General features: G+C 41.9%; 1 long non-coding RNA gene across 3 annotated transcripts in view; it reads right to left on the bottom strand.

The window, feature by feature from the left end:
* Positions 1 to 12,557: 12,557 nt before the first annotated feature.
* The window catches only part of LOC132436484 (uncharacterized), a 35,915-nt gene continuing 22,805 nt past the window's right edge, over positions 12,558 to 25,667 (bottom strand). For all 3 annotated transcript variants that reach the window (XR_009521797.1, XR_009521798.1, XR_009521796.1), the window contains exon 3: positions 12,558 to 14,772. This is a non-coding gene — a long non-coding RNA (uncharacterized lncRNA). The remainder of the gene's footprint in view (positions 14,773 to 25,667) is intronic.

Below are 25,667 nucleotides of genomic sequence, written 5' to 3'. Positions count from 1 at the left end.
TGATTTTGCCCCCTGGGGACATTGGGCAGTATCTGGAGACATTTTTGGTTTTCACAACTGGGGATGGGGGTCGCTATTGGCATCTAGTGGATAGAGGCCAGAGATGCTGCTAAACACTCTGCAATGCATAAGACAGCAGCATCCACCCCCAACAAGAATTATCTGTCCCTAAATGCCAGTAGCACCGAGGTTGAGAAATCCTGATCTAAAACAACAGGCTTCTACAATCTGACCATGGGATTTGTTGCCTGAGAAATATATAAATGGGTTATACACAAGAGAGGCTGTGATGTGAGCCCAAGGGTGCCTTTGGTTGCTCTTAAGAATTCGCATCTGGAAACCAGCTCATAATAGAGCCATACCACTTAGGCAAACAAACAAATAAACAACAACAACAACAAAACCCTTCTGTTTTGGGCTGAATCGCTCCCAACATTGACTAAATTGCTCCCTACATTCACTCTCTCTTCTAGTGATTCGGCAGTCTCCACTGCTCAAACTCATCAGAAAACAACTGCTTTATGCTCAAGAGTTGGGTATTTTCGGGTCTTCCAATGCCCAAATATAGAAAGATTTGTGATTTAATTTTCTGTGCTCACATTTTCCTACTTCTTTTCAATGATCTTGGCCCTAAACACACTACTGATGTGTTTTGTACATAGATCATTCATCTGAAGCTATTTTTAGACACTTCCTAGTTTGTTTGCTTTTTTTTTGCGGTACGCGGGCGTCTCACTGTTGTGGCCTCTCACGTTGTGGCGCATAGGCTCCGGACGCGCAGGCTCAGCAGCCATGGCTCACGGGCCCAGCCGCTCCGCGGCATGTGGGATCTTCCCGGACCGGGGCACGAACGCGTGTCCCCTGCATCGGCAGGCGGACTCTCAACAACTGCGCCACCAGGGAAGCCCCTAGACACTTCCTAGTTTTATTTCATTTCAAGAATTTGCCAAATATTTGTTATGTCTTATTCTTTCTGCATCACATTCTGATTTAATCTGTTGGCTGTTAAGTTAATTATACCTATTGATACTGCTCATGATAACACTGTTTCTTAAGTGAATTCCCCTCCCCCCCATTTTCTCTTTATTTTTCTTTGTCATTTTCAGAGTAAACTGATTGTAGAAGTAGTATATCATGCAGTTGCCAGGACAACTGAAAACTTTTGCTGGTGGATAGGCAAAATGCCTTTAATCTATTTTTCACAGTTTGTGTTATCACTGCTACTACTACCCTTCTTGCTCTTAGTAAAAAGCCTAGATGGGCTTCTTGGTGCCTTTCTGTGATAAAAGGAAACATCATTATCCGAAGAGTCAAGGTTTAATTGCCTGTTTTGCAGAATGTAGTTTTGTTTGTGTCTGAGGTGTATATGTAGGCAAGTTAAGTGTTCTGGGAAGACAGGTGGAATAATGCACCAGTTAATATTGGTAATTTAATTGATACATGACAGTCACTGGGAGAAACAAGCTTTTATTGGGGATTAATTTTTTACGGTGAATTTTGAAATTCCCAAGTCATGAAGAAGTCCACTGGATTATATAGTTATCAAGGTAGTTGGCCAGTAAGTATTAATTAAGTAACCATCAGAAGTTGGTATGGGTTTGGTATTCACATTATAAAAGCCCTTTAGGATTTAGGAAAATACAAATCCCTATCCTCGAGAATGATTCCATCATTGCTTGTGTAAGAGAGTGTGGTCAAACTGGGCAATCACCAGCCTCCTATGGCTTCTCTATAGCTCACACCAGAGGAAATATAATATAGTGGTTAAGAACATGGTTGCTAGGGTAAGACCCAGTTTCCAAGTGAGGCTCCCCCAGTTACTAGCTGAATAACCCTGGGTAAGTTAGTTAACCTCTCTGGCCACCAGGCATTGTGTAAGTAAACAATTTTGTTCACTAACATCTTCTTAAGGCCTAGCACAGTGCTTAGGATAGAGTAGGAACTTGATACATTTTTATAATGAATGATGTATGTAAAGCACTTAGCACATTGCCTAGCACAGAGTCAGTGCTCATACAATAAGACGTTAAAAAAAGCCACCTTGGGAATTCCCTGGCGGTCCAGTGGTTAGAACTCCACACTTTCACAGCCAAGGGCACGGGTTTGATCCCTGGCTGGGGAACTAAGATCCCACAAACCGCTCAGTGCGGCCAAAAAAAGCCACCTTGATCTCAGAATGCCAGATGTGTTACATATTAACTTGGTCTGTATGGTTGATATTAACCTCTTCATTTATCCAGAACATTTATTGCATAGAAGCTGTTATGTAGGAGAAACAAGGATTTATATGTTATGGTACTTGCCCTCAAAAAGTTTACAGTTTAATAATGGATAGAAAACGTGAATAGAAATAACTATAATAATAACCAGTATTGAATTATATTAAACAGTATATTAAATACCTTATAAACGATGCTTTGCATTTTTTGGAATTCAGAGAAGGGAGATATTATTAGATACGGTAGCATAAAACTAAAAGTCTGTGTGCTTTCTATTATCACTATGAGCTGGCAATTCTAAACAATGTCAGTGGCAACACATCCTTACCTCCCCCCTTGGCATGCCACTGACAATATTTGACAAAACTGATCAAGGAACACTTCATGACTGTGGCCCTTAAAGGACATAGGGAATTATATGGGCAAAGATGGAAGGCAAGGCAAGTAGAGAGAACAGCTTCTCCAAAGACCCTGGGGCAGGAAGTTGTGTTTGGAGAACAGCCAAGGAAGAAGAATAAAGTTGTAAAGGTAAAGATAGGTTGGCATTGGCTCCCAGAAGAAGGAAAGATGCCATTTACTGAGTGCCAACTACGGGTAGCCAAAGGATTGGCTTACATTGTCTAGCTTAAAACTTACAATAATCTTTCCACTTGGGTATTATTACCCCTATTTTATGGATGTGGAAACAGGTTCTGAGAGGGTCAGGGTCTTGCCCAAAATCCTGCAACTAGTGAAGGGCAGAGCTGGTATTAGAACAGAGATCAGATTGCTTATAAAACCTGTGGTCTTTCCACCTATGTAGCTTTGAATGCTGAGCTGAAGACAATGGGGGCCATTGGAGATTTTAAAATCGTGAAGTGATCTGAATACAGCTGTAGTTCAGGGAGGAGAATCATCGGGCACTGGTGTTGAGGATGAGCTCACGGTGGGAGTTGGGAATCGGGGAGGCCAGTTATGACGCTGCTGGAAGGGTCTAGATGAAAGGGATGATGGAAATGGGGAAAAGATGTCAGAGAGGCTGAAAAGAAAGAATTGCTAGGATTTGGAGACTGACTGGAGATTAGGGAGTGGAAATGAGGAAAAAGAAGGATGCAGAGATGCCTCTGAGGTTCTAACCTGGGAAACAGAATGATGGTGCTATTGCCAGAAACAAGAAAGCCAGAAAAAAGAGGGAGAATCACACAATCATGCCCTTGGATCTGGCTATGGTTGAGGACATTTGGCCTGCCCAGGGAAATAAGACAAGCATATAATCAGTATAAACATAGCAATTCTAAGAGTGAGTTGTTGATGAGATGTTGGTCAGGAATTATATCAATGGGCTTGAAAATGAAAAGAGTTTCCTCATCTGGAAGAAACCTCCTTAAAGGAAGCTACACTGGATGGAAGAGAAGGGCTAGAATACTTGACAGGAGGAGAAAGGTTATTCTCTGTAGTTGGAAAAGCATTAGTCAAGGCCTGGCGATAGGAAATAGCTCACAATGGCTCCATACCTGCGGGAATGGAAGCGCCTCTCTTTTACTGGGCCAGGGTGACTACAGGTGGAGTGACCGTTTCCCCCATCTTCCTCAGTTCCCATCTGTAAGCAAAGAGCATTGGACTTCTCTTCCTGACAGCTCACTCCACCCATCCACCCCCAATCTAATAAAGGAAAGGATTAGGGAGAGAAGCAGGCCTCCTTGATGGGTTTGGAAAATAACTGCATAGAAAAAAGCTGGATGCATGTTCTATTATACATTTGCAATTACAAAAATCAAGAATTTGCAAAGGCTTATATTCAAGAAGGCAAATGAAATCATCCAATTAAAAGAAAAGAAGATGGCAAGGACTCAAAAACTGGTTACAGAATGTAATTTAATTGAAGAAAAACCAAGTATGGCAAAGGTATAATCTGCATTTCCCCTGGGTCTCAATTGAGTGATTCAGCTTTTTTTAGTAAGTGGGTCAGAAAACTGTTAATCCTATAATGATTTTGTTCAACTGCATTCAGCTGGTACATTTGTTTCTTGCAGATTTTAAAAAGCAAGTATGTTAAGACTGTCAAAGTTGTTGTTAACCCAATATCACATTGCTTTGTTTATCACCCATGAATAATGTATTTATTTTCTTGATTGAAGTCTGTCCTTTTAATTGACAAGTAGTGACAATATTGTTTGCGGTTTTACTTTGAAATTTTGTGTTTTGTGTTGCATAGCTCTATGGTATAGCTGATACAGTGATACCATATAATAGGGAGTCTCAAACAGAAATTTAACAGGCCAAGCCATTGCACTACATGAGGACAAATATAGGAGCTGATATATTGGTTTTGTGGAGGCAAAGCTCAGGTTTAAAAACATAAGCCATGAGTCACCATGGAAGAGCTATTTTTTTTCAGTCAGTCCCTGGACATAGTAATCTTAATTAACATGAGTCCTATTCTAAAATGTGGACCTGCTCTTGATGTGCTGGCAAATCAAAGATTTCAAAGCCTTTTAGACAATAGACCAGGGCCAGGTCATAGATGTCTCTGAAGCTCAGTTTTCTTATCTGAAAATGGAGTTTAAAAATAGTGCTTACCTTAGGGCTTCCACGGTGGCACAGTGGTTAAGAATCTACCTGCCAATGCAGGGGACACAGGTTCGAGCCCTGGTCCAGGAAGATCCCACATGCCATGGAGCAATTAAGCCCACACGCCACAACTACTGAGCCTGCGCTCTAGAGCCCGCGAGCCACAACTACTGAGCCTGTGTGCCACAACTACTGAGCCTGCGCTCTGGAGCCTGCAAGCCACAGCTACCGAGCCCACGTGTCACAACTACTGAAGCCCATGCACCTAGAGCCCGGGCTTCACAACACAAGAAGCCACCACAATGAGAAGCCCTCACAAAGCAATGAAGAGTAGCCCCTGCTTGCCACAACTAGAGAAAGCCTGCGTGCAGCAACGAAGATCCAACGCAGACAAAAATAAATAAATTAAATAAATAAATTTAAAAAAAACCCCTCATATTAAAAAAAAAAAGTGCTTACCCAGGGGCTTCCCTGGTGGTGCAGTGGTTGAGAGTCCGCCTGCCGATGCAGGGGACACGGGTTCGTGCCCCGGTCTGGGAAGATCCCACATGCCACGGAGCGGCTGGGCCCGGAGCCTGTGCTCCGCAACGGGAAAGGCCGCAACAGTGAGAGGTCCACGTACCGCAAAAAAAAAAAAAGAAAAATTTTTTTAATTAAAAATAAAAATAAAAAAGATAACCAACAAGGACCTACTGTATAGCACAGGGAATTCTGCTCAATGTTATGCAGCAACCTGGATGGGAAGGGAGTCTGGGGGAGAATGGATACACATATATGTATGGCTGAGTCACTTTGCTGTGCACCTGAAACTATCACATTGTTAACAGGCTGTACTCCAATATAAAATAAAAAGTTAAAAAAAAATAGTGCTTACCTTATGGAGTTGTTGTGATGATTAAATAAATAAATACATGTAAAGCGTTGAGAACAGTGCCTCGCACATAATAAACACTATATAAATGTTGATCTTGTTATTGATGGGAAATTCTCCAAGGCATTATTACCGTATGAACTTTGTTGGTAGACAAAGTCTGACCTCACGGAACACATTTGCTTCTTTTCTGTTGGAATCTGCATAACTCTTATTCTCAAAGCACAAAGTTGCGAGGGATTTACCTTGCTTGTCTATTCTTACCTCTTCATTTAGTGCCCCTCCCTCTGCTTCCAGGCACCCCACACCCTCAGGATTTTGTGCTCTGGCAAGACAAAGCCAGCACCCCACAGGCAGTAAGTACCCCAAGCTCTGGCCTTCAGATAACCCAGCTTGCAAGTTCCTAAGAACTGGTCACTGTAGCCAGTATGAGAAATTGACTGATGCCAATGAAGTCATGACTGATAATGACAATGGATTACACACAGGTATGTTTTAACCTTCCTGGCAATTTATTGCCAACATCCAAAGGAATGCTCTCAAATTGTAGAATTTAATTGACTGAGATTGGCCAATAGGGAAAAAACCCTATTTTTTTGGTGCCACCTCTCAAGTCTATAGTTTTCTCTACTGTCCCTTGGAAGAATTCTGGGCCATTACAGAAAGAGAACTTTTGCTCTTGTTGTGAATTCAAGGGGTTTTATGAGATTTGTAGGACTTTGGGTGAGACTAGAGAAATTCTTGGGCTAAATTAGGGGTTTCCAGGTGTGGGCAAGCTGCTGAATAGTAAGTATAAGGTAGTTCCGGGGCAGGTGCAAAAGAGTAACAATGAAATGGAGCTGGTCTGAGCCTAGGACAGACATTGTTTCTTTTGGAGCAAACTAGGCTTGGTCCAGGGGACCTAAAGCAAAGAGGTGGACTGGCCACCATTCACTTTGCTTCTTTCTAATTCTGAGTCAGTATATGTTGCCAAAACTAGCAGATGGTTCAGAGAATCAAAAATATGGTTAAACAATTGGTAAATAGAACTTACAAAGAAAATGTGAATGAAGAGAATTATTTAACCAGAGACAGGTAATAACATACCCTGTGTTATTTTACTGAAGGTTGGTTGTCTCAGTTCTCCTGGAAAACAGAACCAATAGGAGATATCTATCTATCTACCTATCTATCTATATCTATATCTATCTATATCTATATCTATCTATATCTATATCTATCTGTCTATATATATATATATGTAGAGAGAGAGAGAGAGAGAGATTTATGATAGAAATTAGCTCACATGATTATGGAGGCCGAGAAGTCCCACCATCTGCCCATATGTCTTCTGGAGAAGCAGGAAAGCTGGTGGTGCGATTGAGTCCAAGGCCAAAAGCTCAAGAACTGGGGGGCTGCTGTTGTAAGTCTAATTCCTAGTTCAAAGGCCTGAGAACTGGAAGAGAAACTGTCCAACAGCAGAAGATGAAAGTCCCAGCTCAAGCAAAAAAAAAAGCATATAGAGCTTTGCTCTGTTTTTTTGTTTTGTTCAGGCCCTCAACTGATTGGAGAGGGTGAACTTCTTTGTCAGTCTACCGATTCAAATGCTAATCTCTTCCAGAAACAGACGCACCCAGAAATAATGTTTCACCAGCTATCTGGGCATCTCAGCCCAGTCAAGTTGACTGCTGAAATTAACCATCACAGTGGTGATCAATTGTTCGCTAATTGCACTGAGGGTTTTAATTAAACATCAAAGAAAACTTTCAGAAAATGCTGGTTGCCTGACTCTGGGATCATTTACTGAGTTTACAGACTCGCTGGACACCTTTAAAAAACTGGGGAGGTGGGCTAGGACGGCTTGGATGTGGCCATGGTAAACATCTAAATATGAATGAATGATACACAAATGCCTTATCTCTATTATAATTAACCATGAAAACAGAAGTTAGTGTGTATTGACCTAAGCTCACCCACTATATTGGTCACATATGTCAGCATGTAGTGACAATATTTCCAGAAAGTTCTTGCCCTTAATTTAACACTTAGGTCATTATGGTAACTAGCCTTTGCAATGTCTGCAAACAGATCAGGATGGTTTGTGTCAGCTGTGCAAAGTTTTGACAATGAAAAGTGAAGGATACAATTTTTATCAAAGACAGCTGCGACTTCCATGATAAAAATTTCTTTTCATACAAATCGACTTTGACTTTAAAGCTAAGATTAAATCTTCAGGACATAAGTTGGGTTATGGAAGCTCATTAGATTCTTGTGTAATAGATATTGTGAATTAGGTATTACCACAAACTGTTACTCTTAAGAAATGAATTCATGACCATTTCCTAGGGATGGGAAAGCTTTCTATGTCAAAGCCACCTTGAGAAGAGTGAAAAGTCCATTGTTCACACAGGTTTGGGCCACTTACCTCATTTACCTTCCACTCGTTTTTCCCTTGAAGTTTTGAGTAAGTGGGACTCCCTTTTGGGAGGGTGCAAATATAGGAGAGAGAGGAAGAGGCCAGAGGAGAAAGAGTGGAAAAATTAAGCGAAGAAACTGTTTGATCAGGGTGTCAGATCAGAGCCAGCTGTCTCAGTCAGCTAGCAAGGGAAAGGGGGTTTTAGATTTGTCCATGTTTTGGCCAGTTAAAGGGGGCACTATGGAGAAAGTCAGAGATGTGCTGGGGATTTTTGTTTTGTTTTGTTTTTTGCCAATTTCCTTTTCTCCTTGAAATGAACACCAGGGAAGTCATTTAAGGTATAGAATCATTGTACAAGACTGAGAAAATATACAGTATCACATGCAATTTCTCTCATAAAAATGGGAATATCCCAAGAGGATAAATTTACCAACTTTAGTTATGCTGCAGCTCACTAAAAATTGAACCCTAACAACGTAACTTTTAGGGTTTATTCTTTTCAGAACACATTCTTAGAGGTGTGAAGCATAGTCATCTGGTATTATTTCAAATGATGATTAAAAGTGAGTCTTTTGTGGTAAGGAGTTCTGTTATTTTTATTTACTTACTTATTTATCTATCTATTTATTTATTTATTTTAAGCCTCCTTGCCAACCACTGTGGTATAGTTCTGCTTATTTTAGGAAGCATGCATACAATTTGCCATTATTGTATTCAGTATCAATTATCCACTTGCTCTGTGTGGGTGAGTTGCAGAGTTGAGAATTTCCTTAAGAAAATGAGTTCTGATTTTTAAGTTTACTTTGATCACTTTCTTATTTCAGCTGGCTACCTGGGGTGAAGAAAAGCTCAAAAGACATCTGATGCTGCTTTTAACTTTTGGCTTGAGTCATACAGATTGGATTTAACTTTAATGAAAACAGAGGAAATAAACTCTGAATGTATGTGTTTGTCCAAATAAATAGGTCTTGGACAAGAAGCCTGAGTTGTTTTTAAAAATTCATAAAGAATGCACTTTTCATTTTGCTGTTTGAAATCTCAGGTATTGCTTAGCCTAAAACAATCAGGCCAACAAAATGATGTACTATTAGATTCTTGGCAAAAATTTTTTTAACTCCACCCAACCTCCCCTCCCAGGGTCTACCTCTCCCTTGTCAGCCCCTGCTTTCCCCTCATCAACACAAAGACACCCTCATCAGCTTCAGCATGGTAATGAGCTGGGCCCCTGCCTGCCTTATTTTCTTTCATCATAGAGACTGTTTCTCAAAGTCCTGTTTGTGATTAACTAACCTTGGTGGTTACGATAACAAAAGGTGAAACAGTTCAAGCAGCATGTGGGAAATTTCCTTTACAGATGGTTTCTTTCCCTTTGGTGGAAAAAACAGAAACTATTGGATGGCATATATTGGCTCATAATTAATCATAAGCCAGGTTTGATATCCATCGAGCTGACTCTCCCAGAGTGTTCTGATTTATAGGATTGCCTCCTTAACAAGAAGGTAGGTGGTTCATCCTCACCTCTGTCTGGGTCTAGAAGGAGTTAAGCCGATGAAAGATTAAAAACGTCTTGGACAAAAACATCTTAGATCTGGCTTTTTATCCAGAAGAATTTAAAGCAGGGTCTTGAAGAGATATCTGTATATCCTGTCCACAGCAGCATTATTCACAATAGCCAAAAAGTGGAAGCAACCCAAGTATCTACTGACGGATGAATGGATAAACCAAAGGTGGTAGAAACACCCAATGGAGTATTATTCCTCACCAAGGAAGGAAATTCTGATATGTGCTTCAACATGGTTGAATCTTGAGGACATTATGCTAAGTGAAATAGGACAGTCTCAAAAAGACACTTACATAAGGTACCTAAAATGGTCACATTTCTAGAGACAGAAAGCCAGATGGTGGTTGCCAGGGTCTGGGGAGAAGGAAGAATGAGGAGCTATTTAATGGCTGGCTATTGAGCTTGCCTTGCAAGATGAAAACGTTCCAGGGGTTGGTTGCACAATGCCGTGAATGTACTTAACAATACTGAACTGTGCACTTAAAAATGGTTAAGATGGTAAATCTTCTGTTACGTGTATTTTACGACAATAACAATACCTGGAAAGAGGAGTCAGTGAGAAACACTGACTGGTGCCAAGTTTGAGACCGCGACAGGGAGAGGCAAGTGTTGGGTCCTGGACACAGATGGGGCTGTTGTGGTTGGCACCAGCCGTCCCCCTTCGGGACTGAAGGGCACTTGTCACAGCTGACACACCCCCGTTACCAGCCCTCAGCTGTCAGCCTTGTGTGAGAATCGCCCTCGGCAGAAGAAAGCCATCCTACCCAGTGTCACAGCCACTTCCCCAGGGCAGCTCGCATCCAATGAGAAGTCAAGGCAGGGGCAGAAAAGGCCCAGTCCTCTTGGCCCCAGATGGGGACAGCTCTGAAGGGTAAGCCCAGCTTCAGAGCTCCCTGAGGGGTCAGCTGGAATCTCGCTGTGACTATGTCACAACTTCTCTCTCTGTCCCATCTTGCTTCCTTCACTTGCCCCACAGGTGTCGTGCTGAGAGCCTTCTCTAATAAACTTCCTGCCTGCTAAGCTCAGCGATAAGGGTCTGAGTCACATCACCAGCTAAGACACCAAAGCCAGCAGCGGTGGTAGCTGAGACGAAGGTGAATCCAGACCGGGTAGTGGAGGAGGAAGAGAATGGGGACCAACTGCAGCAGCAGGGGCCGCGGCTCAGCCCACTAATTCCCGCTTCCAAGTTCTCCCTCAAGAAGAGAGACCCACGGGGCCATGGAGGAGCCGGTCCATGGAGGAGAGTACATGGAGGCGGGGTCCAAGCAGAGCAAGAGGTGGACTCTGGTAGGCACAGAGATGTCCCATTCAGATAGATCCCTCTTCAAGGAAGGGCTTGCTGCCCAGCTGTGAGGAATGCGGTCAGCAGATGGCCTCCAGCTGTCAGCTTCTTCAGGGTCAGCCTCACCTGAGATCATGTCCTTCCCAGGGCAGCCTGCATCAGGGCTAAAAGGATGAGGACATATAAAGGAATGGCTGTTTTGTCCTATGAGTTTCCTGCTGGGTTGACCCAATGTTTGTGTCCCCGTAAAACCTGTCTGTTGAAACCTAATCCCCAAGGTGATAGTATTTGGAGGTAGGACGTTTGGGGGTGATTAGTGCCCTTAACAAAAGAGACCCCAGAGAACTCCCGTTCTGCCATGTGAGGCTATAGCAAGAAAACAGCTGTGTGACCTAGGGCTCTCCTCAGACACAGAATCTGCCAGCACCTTGATCTTGGACTTGCTAGCCTCCAGAATGGTGAGAAAAATGCCTGCTGTTTATAAGCCACCCAGTCTATGGTATTGTGTTTTAGCAGCCCAAGCGGCCTAAGCCATGGGTTGACCAAGGCTCTGTCAAGCTTGCATTTGCACTTTGCCTTCTGCCTCTTCCCAACCTTTAAATGTCCTGCACCCCTCAAAAACTCCACCTTGGTGTTTGCTTCCATATAATCCAACACAACATAAGCACCGATACTTTTAGCAGGTATTTTTAACTTATTTCATTGTCTACCACATTGTAGGTCCTCACTAAATGTTTGTTGAATAAATAAACAATATTTATTACTATGTAAAAAGCATTATTATGCTGGTTATACAAAAAAGAATAAGAAATTCTGTCTTCATTGGGGCTTGTTGTTCAATGCCCTCCTAGCTTGCACAATGGGCCCATGAACAAAGTGACTGGGGTGGCAGAGGTGGAGACGGTGCCTTTCTCACAATTATACCCAATGATCCACTTGCTGATTCTGTGCTTCTCATCCCTGTAAACTTGGGCTCTCTACGGTAAGCGCTTCTAATTTTTGGAGGAGCATTTAGGCTGGGGGACACAGGGAGGGTTCCACTGAATTGCACACTGTGACAACACTTAGTCACTTTGGGCTCCTCGTGTCACTGAACCAACAGACAGAGAAGGGAGTTACTGCACTACCTGGGTTAATCGGTTCTGATTGCCGGGGGAATTACTAGGGCTGCTGCTATAGTTGGCCCTTGAACAACATGAGTTTGAACTGCAAGGATCCACTCATACTCGGATATTTTTCAATAGTAAATCCTATAGTACTACTTGATCTGGTCTATGGTTGGTTGAATCCATGGTTGCTGAGGGACCATGGATGCAGACAGCCAACTATAAATTGTATGTGGATTCACCCCCTCGTAGTTCAAGGTTCAACTGTATTTAACAGGGGCAGGATAGAGAATGTCTGGAACCCAGAGGGTTCACTAGTGTTATCACTTGATACTTCTATGCTTGGGATGACTGTTAGTGGGCAGTTACAATAACTGCGACCCGACAAGGGCACCTAATCATTCGCACCCCTTCGGGATGAACGTCTGGGTATTCCATCAGGCAAGTCACCTTGACCAACAAAAATACTAGCTGAAGATGAGGGAAATCCAGGTGGGTAGTGGAGGAGGGAGATGATAAATGAATTATGGCCCTAGGACTTGCTATAGCAGTAGAGACTGTGTATTAGTTTCCTATTGCTGCTGTAACAAATTACCACAAACTTTGTGGCTTGGAAAAATATAAATTTATTTTCTTACAGTTGTTTAAGTCAAAAGTCTAAGATGGGTTTCACTGAGCTAAAATCAAGTGTCATCAGGGCTGTCTTCCTTTCTGAGGCTCTAGGAGAAAATCTGTTTCCTTGCCTTTTCCAACTTTGAGAGGCTGCCCACATTCCTTGGCTAGTGGCCCCCTTTCTCCACTGCAAAGCCAGTAACGTAGCATTACTCAGATCCTTCTTATGTTGTCCTGTTTCTCTTTAACCACAGCTGGGGAAAACTCTCTTATTTTAAGGATTCATGTGATTAGATTGGGCCCACCTCGATAATCCAGGCTACAGTCCCCTTACCCAAGTCCTTAACTTTATCGTATATGCATTTTGCCATGTAAGATAACATATTGACAGGTTCCAGGGATTAGGATATGGATATCTTTTGGGGATGGGGCATTATTCTTTCTACCACAGACTGTAACTTGTGTCACTAATCCTCTTGTCTCAGCCTTCCTGGAGTTTGTGACAGCCACCTTCCTGAGACAAACTCTGTAACTGACTGAACTCGTTTCTCTCCTCTTTGGGAAAGAGTAAGGGCAATGTGGTTCTTACAGACACAGTGGTGGCCCAATATTATCCTATGGAAGGGCATGAATGGACCTGAGTCATGCAGGGGAATTGCACTTTATAAACCTTTCCAGATTTCTCGACTACCACCTTCTTTCTTCTTTCCTGATCAGCTTCCTACCCACACTGAGTTATCCTTCTACTTCTGGGCTTGATGCAATGCCATGCATGGGAATTTTCCAGCCTGGGTGGCTGCAGGGTGCCAGGTTACACAACCAGGAAGTGTAGGGAAGTTAGTTTCCCAAGCAATGAGTCTTGACCACTGGGAAGTGGGAAATGGGAGAGAGCTGAGCAGATACATTCCCTCTCCTTCCTCCCCTTCACAGATCCCTCTTAGCTGTGGTTTCTTCTGTGGCCCCTCTGGAAAAATCCGTCTGCCAAGCAAACAAGCATCAGCTTCCTGCTGTGAATAATTGGGATCAGTGGCCAGTATGGAAATGCATCACGTTGCTTTGCATCTTTTCTCACCTCTTTTCTCTTTTTTTCCCACATCCTCACTTCCATAGGATTTTACCTCCTAAATAAAGTGTCAGCACATTAAGCTTTGTCTCAGTCTCTGTTTTCTAGATGAACCAGGCTAAGTAAGTAGAACCAAGGAAAGGAAACTTTGTTTACGATTGGGGAAGGTCCATAGTGTCAGGCCTCTGGGTGCTTATCAAGAAGGTTGTAAGATTGTAGAAAAAACTGAAAAGGAAGGCCCTAAAGGCGTGTTTCCCTGACTTAACACTTCTGTTGAGGCAAGCCTCTACAATTGGAGATAAAAAAGGGAATGTGGCCTATTCAAATGTCACAGTGACACAGAGAATGTCAAGACAGAAGGAATTCAGAACTTAAGGGGAGAAATTCCATAAAGCCTTCTTTCCTATAAGCTACAGTCTAGTTTTTCATCCATCCACCCATCCATCCATCCATCCATCCATCCATCCTCTACTGAGCACCTCCTTTGCATCGGGTACCACACTAGGTGCTAGGAAATAGCAGTGGAGGGAGATAATGATTCTGGTCCTCATGGAGCCCACATTTTGCAGGGAAGACAGAAAGGACACATATAAATGAAAAGTGCAGGATTAAAGGGGAGAATTTTTTTAGGAGCTTTTGGTGTCAAGAACCAGATGGTCTCCTATTACTACAAGCATATGAATGGAAATGAGCAAGGCAGAAATCTCAAAAGGCTGCCAGGTCTCATGGGAATCCAGATAAAAGCATACAATTCAGCTTCCCTGCATGTGTGGAAACTGGATCTTGTCGGGTTTCTGAATGACTAGATTGTAGGCAGGAACTGTAAGGCCCTTCAGATCCAGTGCAGTGATCCCAGCTCTATTATTTCCATGAATAAGCTACTATAACAAACAGACCCCAAAATACAGGGATTAATCAAGTTAGACATTTCCTCCTTTCTCACATTCTTGCCCATAGGTAGGAGTTGGTCCAAGGCGATGAGGCAGCTCTGCTCCTGGAAGCTGAATGGGGACCCAGGTTCCTTCTGTGTTGTTGCTCTGCCATACCGGGGTGGGTACTGTCTGTATCTACACAGTCCAATCTGGCTCTCCAGCACTGCATCATCATTTGATCCTGTGAGAAGGGGGGAAATGGAGGAATTGAGTGGGCAAGTTGCTGAAGTGACACACTTCACTTCCACTTGTTCTACTGACAAGAACTAGTCACATGACCACTCCTACTGCCAGGGAGGCATGGAAACAGTCTCTAGCTGGGCTGAAACTCCTATTACTAAAAGGAAGAAAGGGAGAATAGGTACTGGATAAGATGGCCAGAATTAGCACATAATAATCCCAGTTAACATTGAATTTCAGATAAACAACAATTTTTAGTATAAGTATGTCCCATTTAGACATATTCATTGTTTATCTGAAAATTATTTGTCAGGTATCCTCAATTCAAAGCTAACCGTATGTTCTATATTTTCTGTGTCAACACTAATAATGGGGCACAAAGAGCATTGTCACTTTTGTCACTGATATTGTCTTTTTGCATTGGTTACAAGTGAGCCATTAAGGCACCCAGGTTCAAGGGGAGGGATTAGAACACCTCTTGATGAGGAGGGAGTGACAAGGTCACACTGCAGAAGAGTGTGTGGGATGGAAGTTATGATTGTGGCCATCTTCGGAAAACACAGTTCGCCTTACATGTTTTATCTCATTTGAGCAAATCAAATGTCACCCCTCTTAAACACTAGTTTCATCTCTCTCTTGCACCAAGTCTGTTTAAGGGCACCTGACCCACCCTGGGCTCTCTCCCAGGAATCTGAAATTGGAAATAGAAAGGAAGGAAATGGGAGGAGACCTGGAACAAAGTGTGTGCTCTTTAATGGCAGTGCTCTGGAGAAAAAGTTCATTAGTTGCTATTGAATTCTCAAAACTCACCCTTGGTTTCTTCCTTTTATAAATTTTAATTGTTCAACTCTTCCTTTGATGCCACAAAATACCTCTAGCATCCTTTCATTAACTTCTTCTCTCATTCGGTTTTTTTTTTTTTTTTTTTTTTTTTGGTTTACACTAACTATAGGACACTTCTGTTAATTGCAATCAAAATTTTGCAAGCAAGACATTGCACACAGCCAAATTTAACCTTGAAAGAGGTATAAAAGACGGACACTCTTTGGGGAATATTTGTCATTTCTCCTGAGGCATCTATAAAAGACATCACTTTTGTCAGCAACAGGACTGAATATGCCACCATGGTTTATATTTTATTGTTGTTGTCATTGCTGTTTAAAGAAACTATCCACCGTCTGTGTTATCAATAAATAAGAGGTATAGATTTATGGTGACAGCTATCACTCCAGTATTAGAAAGGTAGAATTTGAATACATTTCCACTATTAGACTGGCCAAGAAAAAACTGACCAGTGGAAACTTTATTTACTTTTCTCTCCAATCTAATAAAGAGGGGGGGAAAAAAGGCAGTGGGGAGCAAGAAAAACAGAGAGAGGATAAACAGTCCAGGCAGCCTACAAACTGAAGAATCATATTGGGATATAGAAGCATCAGAAATGAGAAAATGCTAAGGAGATACTTCCAGGTAAAGGGTCCTGATATTCAGGCTTAGCTGGGAGGTTTAAAAGATAAACTAATAGGAGAAGTTTTGATAAGAAAGTCTTAGAGGAACACTTCTTGATACCTGAGAGGTATGATTCAGTGCAATGAGAAAAACAAGAGGGGTTGTTGAGTGTTATCTCTGGGGGAGTTGAAAGAAAAGAGCAAATTACTTGTATTCATTTGGGATGGGCCATGTGAGCTCATCAGATCCTTCAGAGCCCTATGAATCATCCTTGGGGTTTCTTAAGGTTTTACGCTCCTAATCATTTAAGCTGCTCTTTTCATGTGTGTCGCGACCAGCACAGTGCCTGCTCTCTGTGATCTTCCTTCTCTGCTCCCCTCCAGCTCCCTGGAGGGGATGGCTGTTGGAAAACATTATAATGACTTATAATGTTCTTGAAGCACAGACCACAAGTTTCTGGATGCCGGGCACCCTTCAGAAAAACTATGAAAGGATCACAACATGCTCAAAAGTGTGACGGACTTAACAATCTGTCACCCAAAACGTGCTGATCATGTGGAACAGTAGCAATCAGATTCATGGCTAACTCTTGTGAAATAGAAACGTGACACTTCAGTGGCTGCCAGGTGGTGCTTAAATAAACTGGGACACTTCACCTTGAAAGCTTTCAGTAAGTGCTGGGAAGCTGTGTCCTGTAAAAACGGAAATAAATGATTTTAAAAGCCCTGGCCTCGGCATAAGAGTAGCTTGGTCCCGTGCTGTGCAATGTCAGTCTAGTGCTGTTGAGCACTTGGATTGAGGCTAGTGTGATGGAGGAACTGAAGTTATAATTTTAATTAAATTTTATTAGCTTCAATTTTTAAAATCAAGGTGAAATTCACACAACATAAAATTAAACATTTTAAAATGAACAATTCCATGGCATTTGGTACATTCACAATGCTGTGCAACCACCACCTCTACTCAGTTCCAGAACATTTTTATCACCCCAGAAAAGACCCCGTACTCATTAAGCAATTACTCCTCACTCCTCTTCCCCCAGCCCCTGGCAACCACCAATCTATGTTCTGTCTCTATGGATTTACCTATTGTGGACATTTCATATAAACAGAATCATAAAATATGTGACCTTCTGTGTCTGGCTTCTTTTACTTAGCATAATGCTATTAATTTCCATGTTAAATTTTAAAACTGATAAACTTGATTCCATTACTGGAAAAACTTTTAAGTATTTTTGGAATTCCTTGGGTATGTGAATCTACTTTTTTTTTTTTTTAACATCTTTATTGGAGTATAATTGCTTTACAATGGTGTGTTAGTTTCTGCTTTATAACAAAGTGAATCAGTTATATATATACATATGTTCCCATATCTCTTCCCTCTTGCGTCTCCCTCCCTCCCACCCTCCCTATCCCACCCCTCTAGGTGGTCACAAAGCACCGAGCTGATCTCCCTGTGCCATGCGGCTACTTCCCACTAGCTATCTATTTTACGTTTGGTAGTGTATATATGTCCATGCCACTCTCTCACTTTGTCCCAGTTTACCCTTCCCCCCCCACCATATCCTCAAATCCATTCTCTAGTAGGTCTGTGTCTTTATTCCCATCGTACCCCTAGGTTCTTCATGACATTTTTTTTTTTGGCATTTTTCACAGAAGTAGAACAAAAAATTTCACAATTTGTATGGAAACACAAAAGACCCTGAATAGCCAAAGCAATCTTGAGAACGATAAATGGAGCTGGAGGAATCAGGCTCCCTGACTTCAGACTATACTACAAAGCTACAGTAATCAAGACAGTATGGTACCAGCACAAAAACAGAAATATAGATCAATGGAACAGGATAGAAAGCCCAGAGATAAACCCACGCGCGTATGGTCACCTTATCTTTGATAAAGGAGGTAAGAATATACAGTGGAGAAAAGACAGCCTCTTCAATAAGTGGTGCTGGGAAAACTGGACAGGTACATGTAAAAGTATGAGATTAGAACACTCCCTAACACCATACACAAAAATAAGCTCAAAATGGATTAAAGATCTAAATGTAAGGCCAGAAACTATCAAACTCTTAGAGGAAAACATAGGCAGAACACTCTATGACATAAATCTCAGCAAGATCCTTTTTGACCCACCTCCTAGGGAAATGGAAATAAAAACAAAAATAAACAAATGGGACCTAATGAAACTTAAAAGCTTCTGCACAGCAAAGGAAACCATAAACAAGTCCAAAAGACAACCCTCAGAATGGGAGAAAATATTTGCAAATGAAGCAACTGACAAAGGATTAATCTCCAAAATTTACAAGCAGCTCATGCAGCTCAATAACAAAAAAACAAACAACCCAATCCAAAAATGGGCAGAAGACCTAAACAGACATTTCTCCAAAGAAGATATACAGGTTACCAACAAACACATGAAAGAATGCTCAACATCATTAATCATTAGAGAAATGCAAATCAAAACTACAATGAGATGTCATCTCACACCGGTCAGAATGGCCATCATCAAAAAATCTAGAAACAATAAATGCTGGAGAGGGTGTGGAGAAAAGGGAACACTCTTGCACTGCTGGTGGGAATGTAAATTGATACAGCCACTATGGAAAACAGTATGGAGATTCCTTAAAAAACTACAAATAGAACTACCATACGACCCAGCAATCCCACTACTGGGCATATACCCTGAGAAAACCATAATTCAAAAAGAGTCATGTACCAATATGTTCATTGCAGCTCTATTTACAATAGCCAGGAGATGGAAGCAACCTAAGTGTTCATCATCGGATGAATGGATAAAGAAGATGTGGCACATATATACAATGGAATATTACACAGCCATAAAAAGAAATGAAATTGAGTTATTTGTAGTGAGGTGGATGGACCTAGAGTCTGTCATACAGAGTGAAGTAAGTCAGAAAGAGAAAAACAAATACCGTATGCTAACACATATATATGGAATCTAAGGGGGAAAAAAAAGGTCGTGAATCTACTTTTTCAAGTCTAAATTTTTGAAATCTAAATACAAAGCAATAATTTCCAATCAAATTTATCATCTCGGGAGTTCCCTGGTAGTCCAGTGGTTAGGACTTGGCACTTTCACTGCCGGGACCCAAGTTCAATCCTTGGTTGGGGAACCAAGATGCCGCAAGCCGCACGGCACGGACAACAAATTTATCATCTCAATTGAGATAAGCTGTAAGTATAAAATAAGAAAGAATGTAAAAGATCTAATTTATCTTTTTTAAATTTATTTATTTATTTATTTATTGGCTACGTTGGGTCTTTGTTGCTGCGCGTGGGCTTTCTCTAGTTGTGGTGAGCGGGGGCTACTCTTCATTGCAGTGTACGGGCTTCTCATTGCGGTGTTTTATCTTTATTGTGGAGCACGGGCTCTGGGTGCCAGGGCCTCAGTAGTTGTGGCATGCGGGCCCAGCAGCTATGGATCGCGGGCTCCAGAGCGCAGGCTCAGCAGCTGTGGCACACAGGCCCAGTTGCTCTGCAGCATGTGGGATCCTCCCAGACCAGAGATCGAACCCGTGTCCCCTGCATTGGCAGGCGGATTCTTAACCACTGCACCACCAGGGAAGCCCTCTTTTTTAAAAAATGTTGATTACATGTTGAAATGATACTATTTTGGAAAACTAAGTTTAATGAAATGTATTACTAAAATTAATTTCAACGGTTTCTTTTTATTCTTTTCATTGTGGGTACTAGAAAATGTAAAATTTTGCGTGTGGGGAAAAAAATTATGCATGTGACTCACATTATATTTCTATTGGACAGTGTTGGTCTAGTCAAAAGATCTAACTCGGGCTTCCCTGGTGGCGCAGTGGTTGAGAGTCCGCCTGCTGATGCAGGGGACAGGGGCTCGTGCCCCGGTCCGGGAAGATCCCACATGCTGCTTAGCGGCTGGGCCCGTGAGCCATGGCCGCTGAGCCTGCGCGTCCGGAGTCTGTGCTCCGCAACGGGAGAGGCCACAACAGTGAGAGGCCCGCGTACCACAAAAAAAAAAAAAAAAGATCTAACTCAAACTAGATACTAATTCAAAAAAATTTTTGAGCACCTACCGTGAACTTTTTTTTTTTTTTTTTCCATGTCACATGGCATGCAGGATCCTAGTTCTCTGACCAGGGATTGAACCCATGCCCCCTGCAGTGGAAGCACAGAGTCCCAACCACTGGACCGCTAGGGAATTCCCTACCATGAACTTTTTTTTTTTTTTTTTTTTTGCTATCATGTGAAAACGTTGGTTAGAAATAATGTTTGCCAATTTTATTGACTTTTCCTTAGACTTTACCCTGGACCAGAAATTGGTTATGCGTTAAACTGGGGAGTTTGATAAAGCTTTCCTCCTCTCCTGCCAGTTACTGATGTTCATACAGATCAGAATCACTAGGAAATGTTTTATGATACAATCATTAAAATATTTTAAATGAGGGAAAATAAGGGATGTTTGCTGGCCTCCCTGCTTTTTTAACTCATACTTAATGATATACTCTCAGTTTTGGATGAAACAAAAGTATGCGTCTTTCTGCTATTGAGAACAGAAAATAAGCACTTGTTTATGGACATTCACTCATCAACATATTGGATGGATATTGTGTGCACTATGATTGGTGTTGAGTATTCAGCAGCAAAAAACCAAACAAGGTACCTGTCCTCAGGAAGCTTACATTCCAGTGAAAGAAGACAGAAAACCAATGAATAAGATAATCATAGATTCTGACAAGTTCTATGGAAAAAAATTAATATAATGATTTGGTAAAGAGTAACTTTATCAAATGGTGGGGAGCGTGTGTGTGTGTGTGTCTCTAATTTAGGTCAGGTAACTGGGCAATCTCTTTGAGAAGATGACATTTGAGCAGACACTTGAAGAAAAAGGATTCAGCCATAGGAAGAGCCATGGGAAAGGCAGTCCAGGCAGAAGGCACAACAGATGCAAAGGCCTTGAGTTGGAGGAGAGTTTGATGTGTTTGAAGAACAGAAAGGAAGTCATATGACTAGGATGTGGTGAGCAAAAGGGAAAGGGATAGGAGATGGGATTGGCAAGCAGGAGCCAACAGCAGCCAATAGGTCATATTAAGAAGTCTAAATTTTATTTTAAGGGTAATGGGGAGCCATTGAAGGTTTTAGAGCACAAGAGTAACCAGATGCTTTTTTTTTTTTCCACACAGATGATCCAGTAGTAGCTTCAACGACAGCTGACCCTGTTCTATAATTGCCAGAAAGACCTAAGAACTGATTGGTTTGGGTAGGTGCCCTCCAATATTCAATAGTATTTTAGTTAATAATTCCATATACCAAGACACCTTGCATGTACCCTGTTTGCACCAGGGGCCCAAGAACCCCCAGGAGATAACTCATCAAAAGGAAAGACAGATCAGTCAAATAAATAAGTCAGACTCAGAATAAGGTTAATATTTGGCTAGGGTTTGGATGGGTGATTTCTGAGGAGTGCGGTGTACCTGTCACTCAGATTAGTTCTCATGACCAGTCCTTATGGACTTACCATGCCTGAGTTTTATGTGGCTATGGCTGTAAGTAAAAACTAAGGGGGTTGTTTAATGAAAACCTCTTCTTGGTCCCCAAAGCAATGTTGGTCTAGCATCTCATCAACACGGTGGAACACAGAGTGGCTGGTAGGCATTCCCCTCGACTGAACATCACCATTGAACATCCAACGGCTTTGGCACCTGCACCTTGTGTTAGTTAGTACCTGATAGGAGGCAGCAGTGCCTGGTAGGAAAGGTGATACCCAGTGATACAAGGTGGAGATGACTCTTGGATAAAGTGGAAATCAGTCAAGGTAGTCAGTCATAAGCAGCAGAAATAGCAGCATGCCTGGTTGGTACAGGGGTGCCCAGAATAGGAGAAAAAGAGGAAAAATCCACAAACATCGTAGCTGACTAGACTTGTTTCTGACCATATGTGACTCCCTCCTGGGCACCCCCAGAAATCCTGATAGGGAGTGAACTTTGCAGGAGCCTGGAGTTCTACAATAAATAGCAGATGAGGGTACGGTGAGCTGTTTTGGGCTGGGTTCCCCAAGAAGCTCATTCTGAGACAAGGATTCAAGGGCAGGTAGTTTATTTGGGCAACGATCCCAGGAAACAACAGGATGGGGAGAGGGAAAGGGCGACACAGAAAGGAAGACAACCAATAAAGGGCATGTGGCAAGCAAGTGACTGCTACAGGCAAGTGGAGCTCAGCATCCCCAGAGGGCACTGGGATACTGCAGATAACAGGCCTCACATTATCTCAGTGGAAGGAGAGGAAGCTGGGAGATTCCTCTACCAATACCCATCCATCACTGGGTGGGGCTGTTTCTAGGGAAACAAACTCTTTGGAACTTCCAGGCCATCCTGCTTGCTGGCCGGGTGTGCTTCCACAGCCAGAACAAAGCCCTCACTCAGAGTCACAGGTGTAGCAATGAGCATCCTTTGGTGTATAGAGAGGAGTGTTGAGGGACTCTGGGCAGGGCCCCAGCAGCAGCTACTACACCAGTGACTACACCAGGCTACAAGCATAGAGGAATTTATCATATAGTCTCATTTCTGGCCCAATTTCAGTCCTCATTCTTATTTTTTCTTTTTCTCCCTTCTCTCCTACTTATAATTTATGCAATATGGCTGTTTGATGTATCCTTGTAAGCTGCCTTAAATCTTTTTCTGGAACACAGCAGCACATAAATAAATAAACACTAGCAAGGTTTAACATTTTCCCTTTATTTATTGACCATTTTTCCCTTCTCTGAACTTCTTGGACCAGAGCCTCATTTACCTGCATCTAGCTCTGTGCTGGGCACATCAGAGGCATTTTATCATTGTTCTGTAGACTGGCACAAAGATATACAGTTGGTTTATAAACTGACTCTGTGGCCAGAAGCAGATATAGAGGCACAGGACTCTCTGGCCCCTTCTTTCTTGAACCCAGTGCTTAGAACAGTGCCTGCACATAACAGGTGCTCGGTAAATATCTGTTAAATGAAAGAATGAGACTTGGAGGACCTATGTCCATAAGGGTTCCCATAAATCACCATTTAGAAATCCATCAACATACTGGAATTGTGTGCTTTGTAAGGTCAAACTTGCCCTGGAAACCACTATCATGTGGATGTACTTATTTTCATGAGCACAAGCTGGAAGGCAGGGACTAAAGATAGATCTAGAGATGGTGTTTTAAAGTATATACCCAGCAGGCTCCGTGCATCTCAGAACACCCAGTGCTAACTCAAATGCAGTCCGTTTATGAACGTAATCTTTGCTTGTAGGTGTCCTGGCAAACTGTTCTCAATAACATCCCTATTGAGAAACTGGGTTCCTCAGGAATCTCAGATGCTAGAAACTGAGTGACTGCTTTACATCCCATGAATCAGAAAGAAACTGTTGTTTAAGTGGTGGGTCACATGCATGTAGGTATCTGGGTTTTTTGTTTTGTTTTGTTTTTTGCTGTAATACTTTTCCCCTTAAGAGGCAAGCACAGTAGTTTTATTTAATAAAACACTAACTAGAAATTTTTTTTTTGGCTGCATTGCACAGCGTATGGGATATTAATTCCATGACCAGGGACTGAACTCGGGCTCTCAGTGGTGAGAGCATGGCGTCCTAACCACTGGACCACCAGGGAATTCCATAAAACACTAACTAGAAATTTAAAAGTTTAGCCTTTGAAAAACAAATTTTTCCGTTTAATAAATCAGCATTACCCATAAGTAGGTTACTTCTAGGAAGCTCCATTTTTATGTAGATCTTAGCAAAGAAGGAGAGAGAAATAGTTTGGCACTTCTGCTATTTGTGTTTAAATTAAGATAAAATTTACATAATATAAAATTCATCCTTTTAAAGTGAACAATTCAGTGGTTTTTAGTATATTCACGATGTTATGCAAACAACACCACTATCTAATTCCAGAACTGTTTCTTCACCCCCAAAAGAACCCTATACCCATTAGCAGTCATTTCCTATCCCCCCCTCTTCTTAGCTCCTGGCAACCGCTAGTCTATGTGGATTTGCCTATTCTAGATATTTCATATAAATCGAATCATACCATATGTGACCTTTCCTTTCTGGCTTCTTTCACTTACCAGGATGATTTTAAGTTTCATCCATGTTGTAGCATGTATCAGTACTTCCTTTTTTTATGGCTGAAGAATATTCCATTGGTGTATGGATACACCACACTTTGCTTATCCATTCATCCATGGACAGACACTTGGCTGTTTCTACTTTTTGGCTATTGTGAATAAGGTTGCAGTGAATGCTGGCATACAAGTATCTGTTCAAGTCCTTGCTTTCAATTCCTTTGGGTGTCTACCTAGGAGTGGAATTGCTAGGTCATATGAGAATCACCTGTTTTCCAAAGTGGTTACACCATTTTACATTCACACCAGCAATGTATGAGAATTCTAATTTCTCCACATCCTCACTAACACTTGTTATTCTGTGTGTGTGTTCAAAGTATAGCCCACCTGGGACCTCCCTGGTGGTCCAGTGGGTAAGACTCCATGCTCCCAATGCAGGGGACCCGGGTTTGATCCTTGGTAGGGGAACTAGATCTCGCATGCATGCTGCAACTAAGATCCCACATGCCGCAACTAAAAAAAAGATCCCACGTGCCATAACTAAGGTCTGGCACAGCCAAAAAATAAAAATAAAAATAAAATAAAGTATAACCATCCTAATGGGTGTGAAGTGGTATCTTGTGGGTTACCTCTGTTATTTTTTTTGAAAATTTAAGTTTCCCCCTGTCCTGGAAAAAAACATCCATTTTTCCCCCATCTTTCCTCTTTCATACACTTTTGTTTTGTTTTGCTTTTAGAACAATTTTAGGTTTACAGAAAATTGAGCAGACAGTATAGAGAGCTGCCATATACCTCTTCTCTCTTCCTGTCACAGTTTTCCCTCTTAGTGACATCATACATTAGTGTGATATATTTGTTACCATTGTTGAACCAATATTGATACATTATTATTAACTAAAGTCCCTAGTTTACACTAGGGCCCTTCTTTGTGCTGTACATTGGTATGGGTTTTGACAAACACGTAATGTTATATATCTATTACTGTAGTATCACACAAAGTAGTTTCATTACCCTGAAGATCCTCTGTGCTCTACTTATTCATTCCTCCCTCCCTCCCCCAAAGTGCTGGCAACCATTTATCTCTTCCTGTCTCTTTTAACTAGAATCATTTTTGACTATAGTTTTGTCTATTCCAGAGTGTAATGTAGTTGGAATCATATAGAGTTTAGCATTTTCAGAATGACTGCTTTCACTTGTTTGTTTACCTTTTGAAGGACATCTTGGTTGCTTTCAGATTTGGGCAATTATAAATAAAGGTGCTATAGGCATTCTCAGATTGAGTGATGACCTGGAGAAGCCAATGCCATTGAACGACTGTTTATTACTTACATTCCTGAGAGAAGGGGACATGCCATGCCACTCAGGGCCACA

Source organism: Delphinus delphis, chromosome 13, assembly GCF_949987515.2.
Source record: "Delphinus delphis chromosome 13, mDelDel1.2, whole genome shotgun sequence".
In the NCBI taxonomy this organism is placed as follows: domain Eukaryota; kingdom Metazoa; phylum Chordata; class Mammalia; order Artiodactyla; family Delphinidae; genus Delphinus; species Delphinus delphis.
Note: the sequence above shows the minus strand (reverse complement) of the source record. Positions and strands in the feature narration are given on the sequence as shown.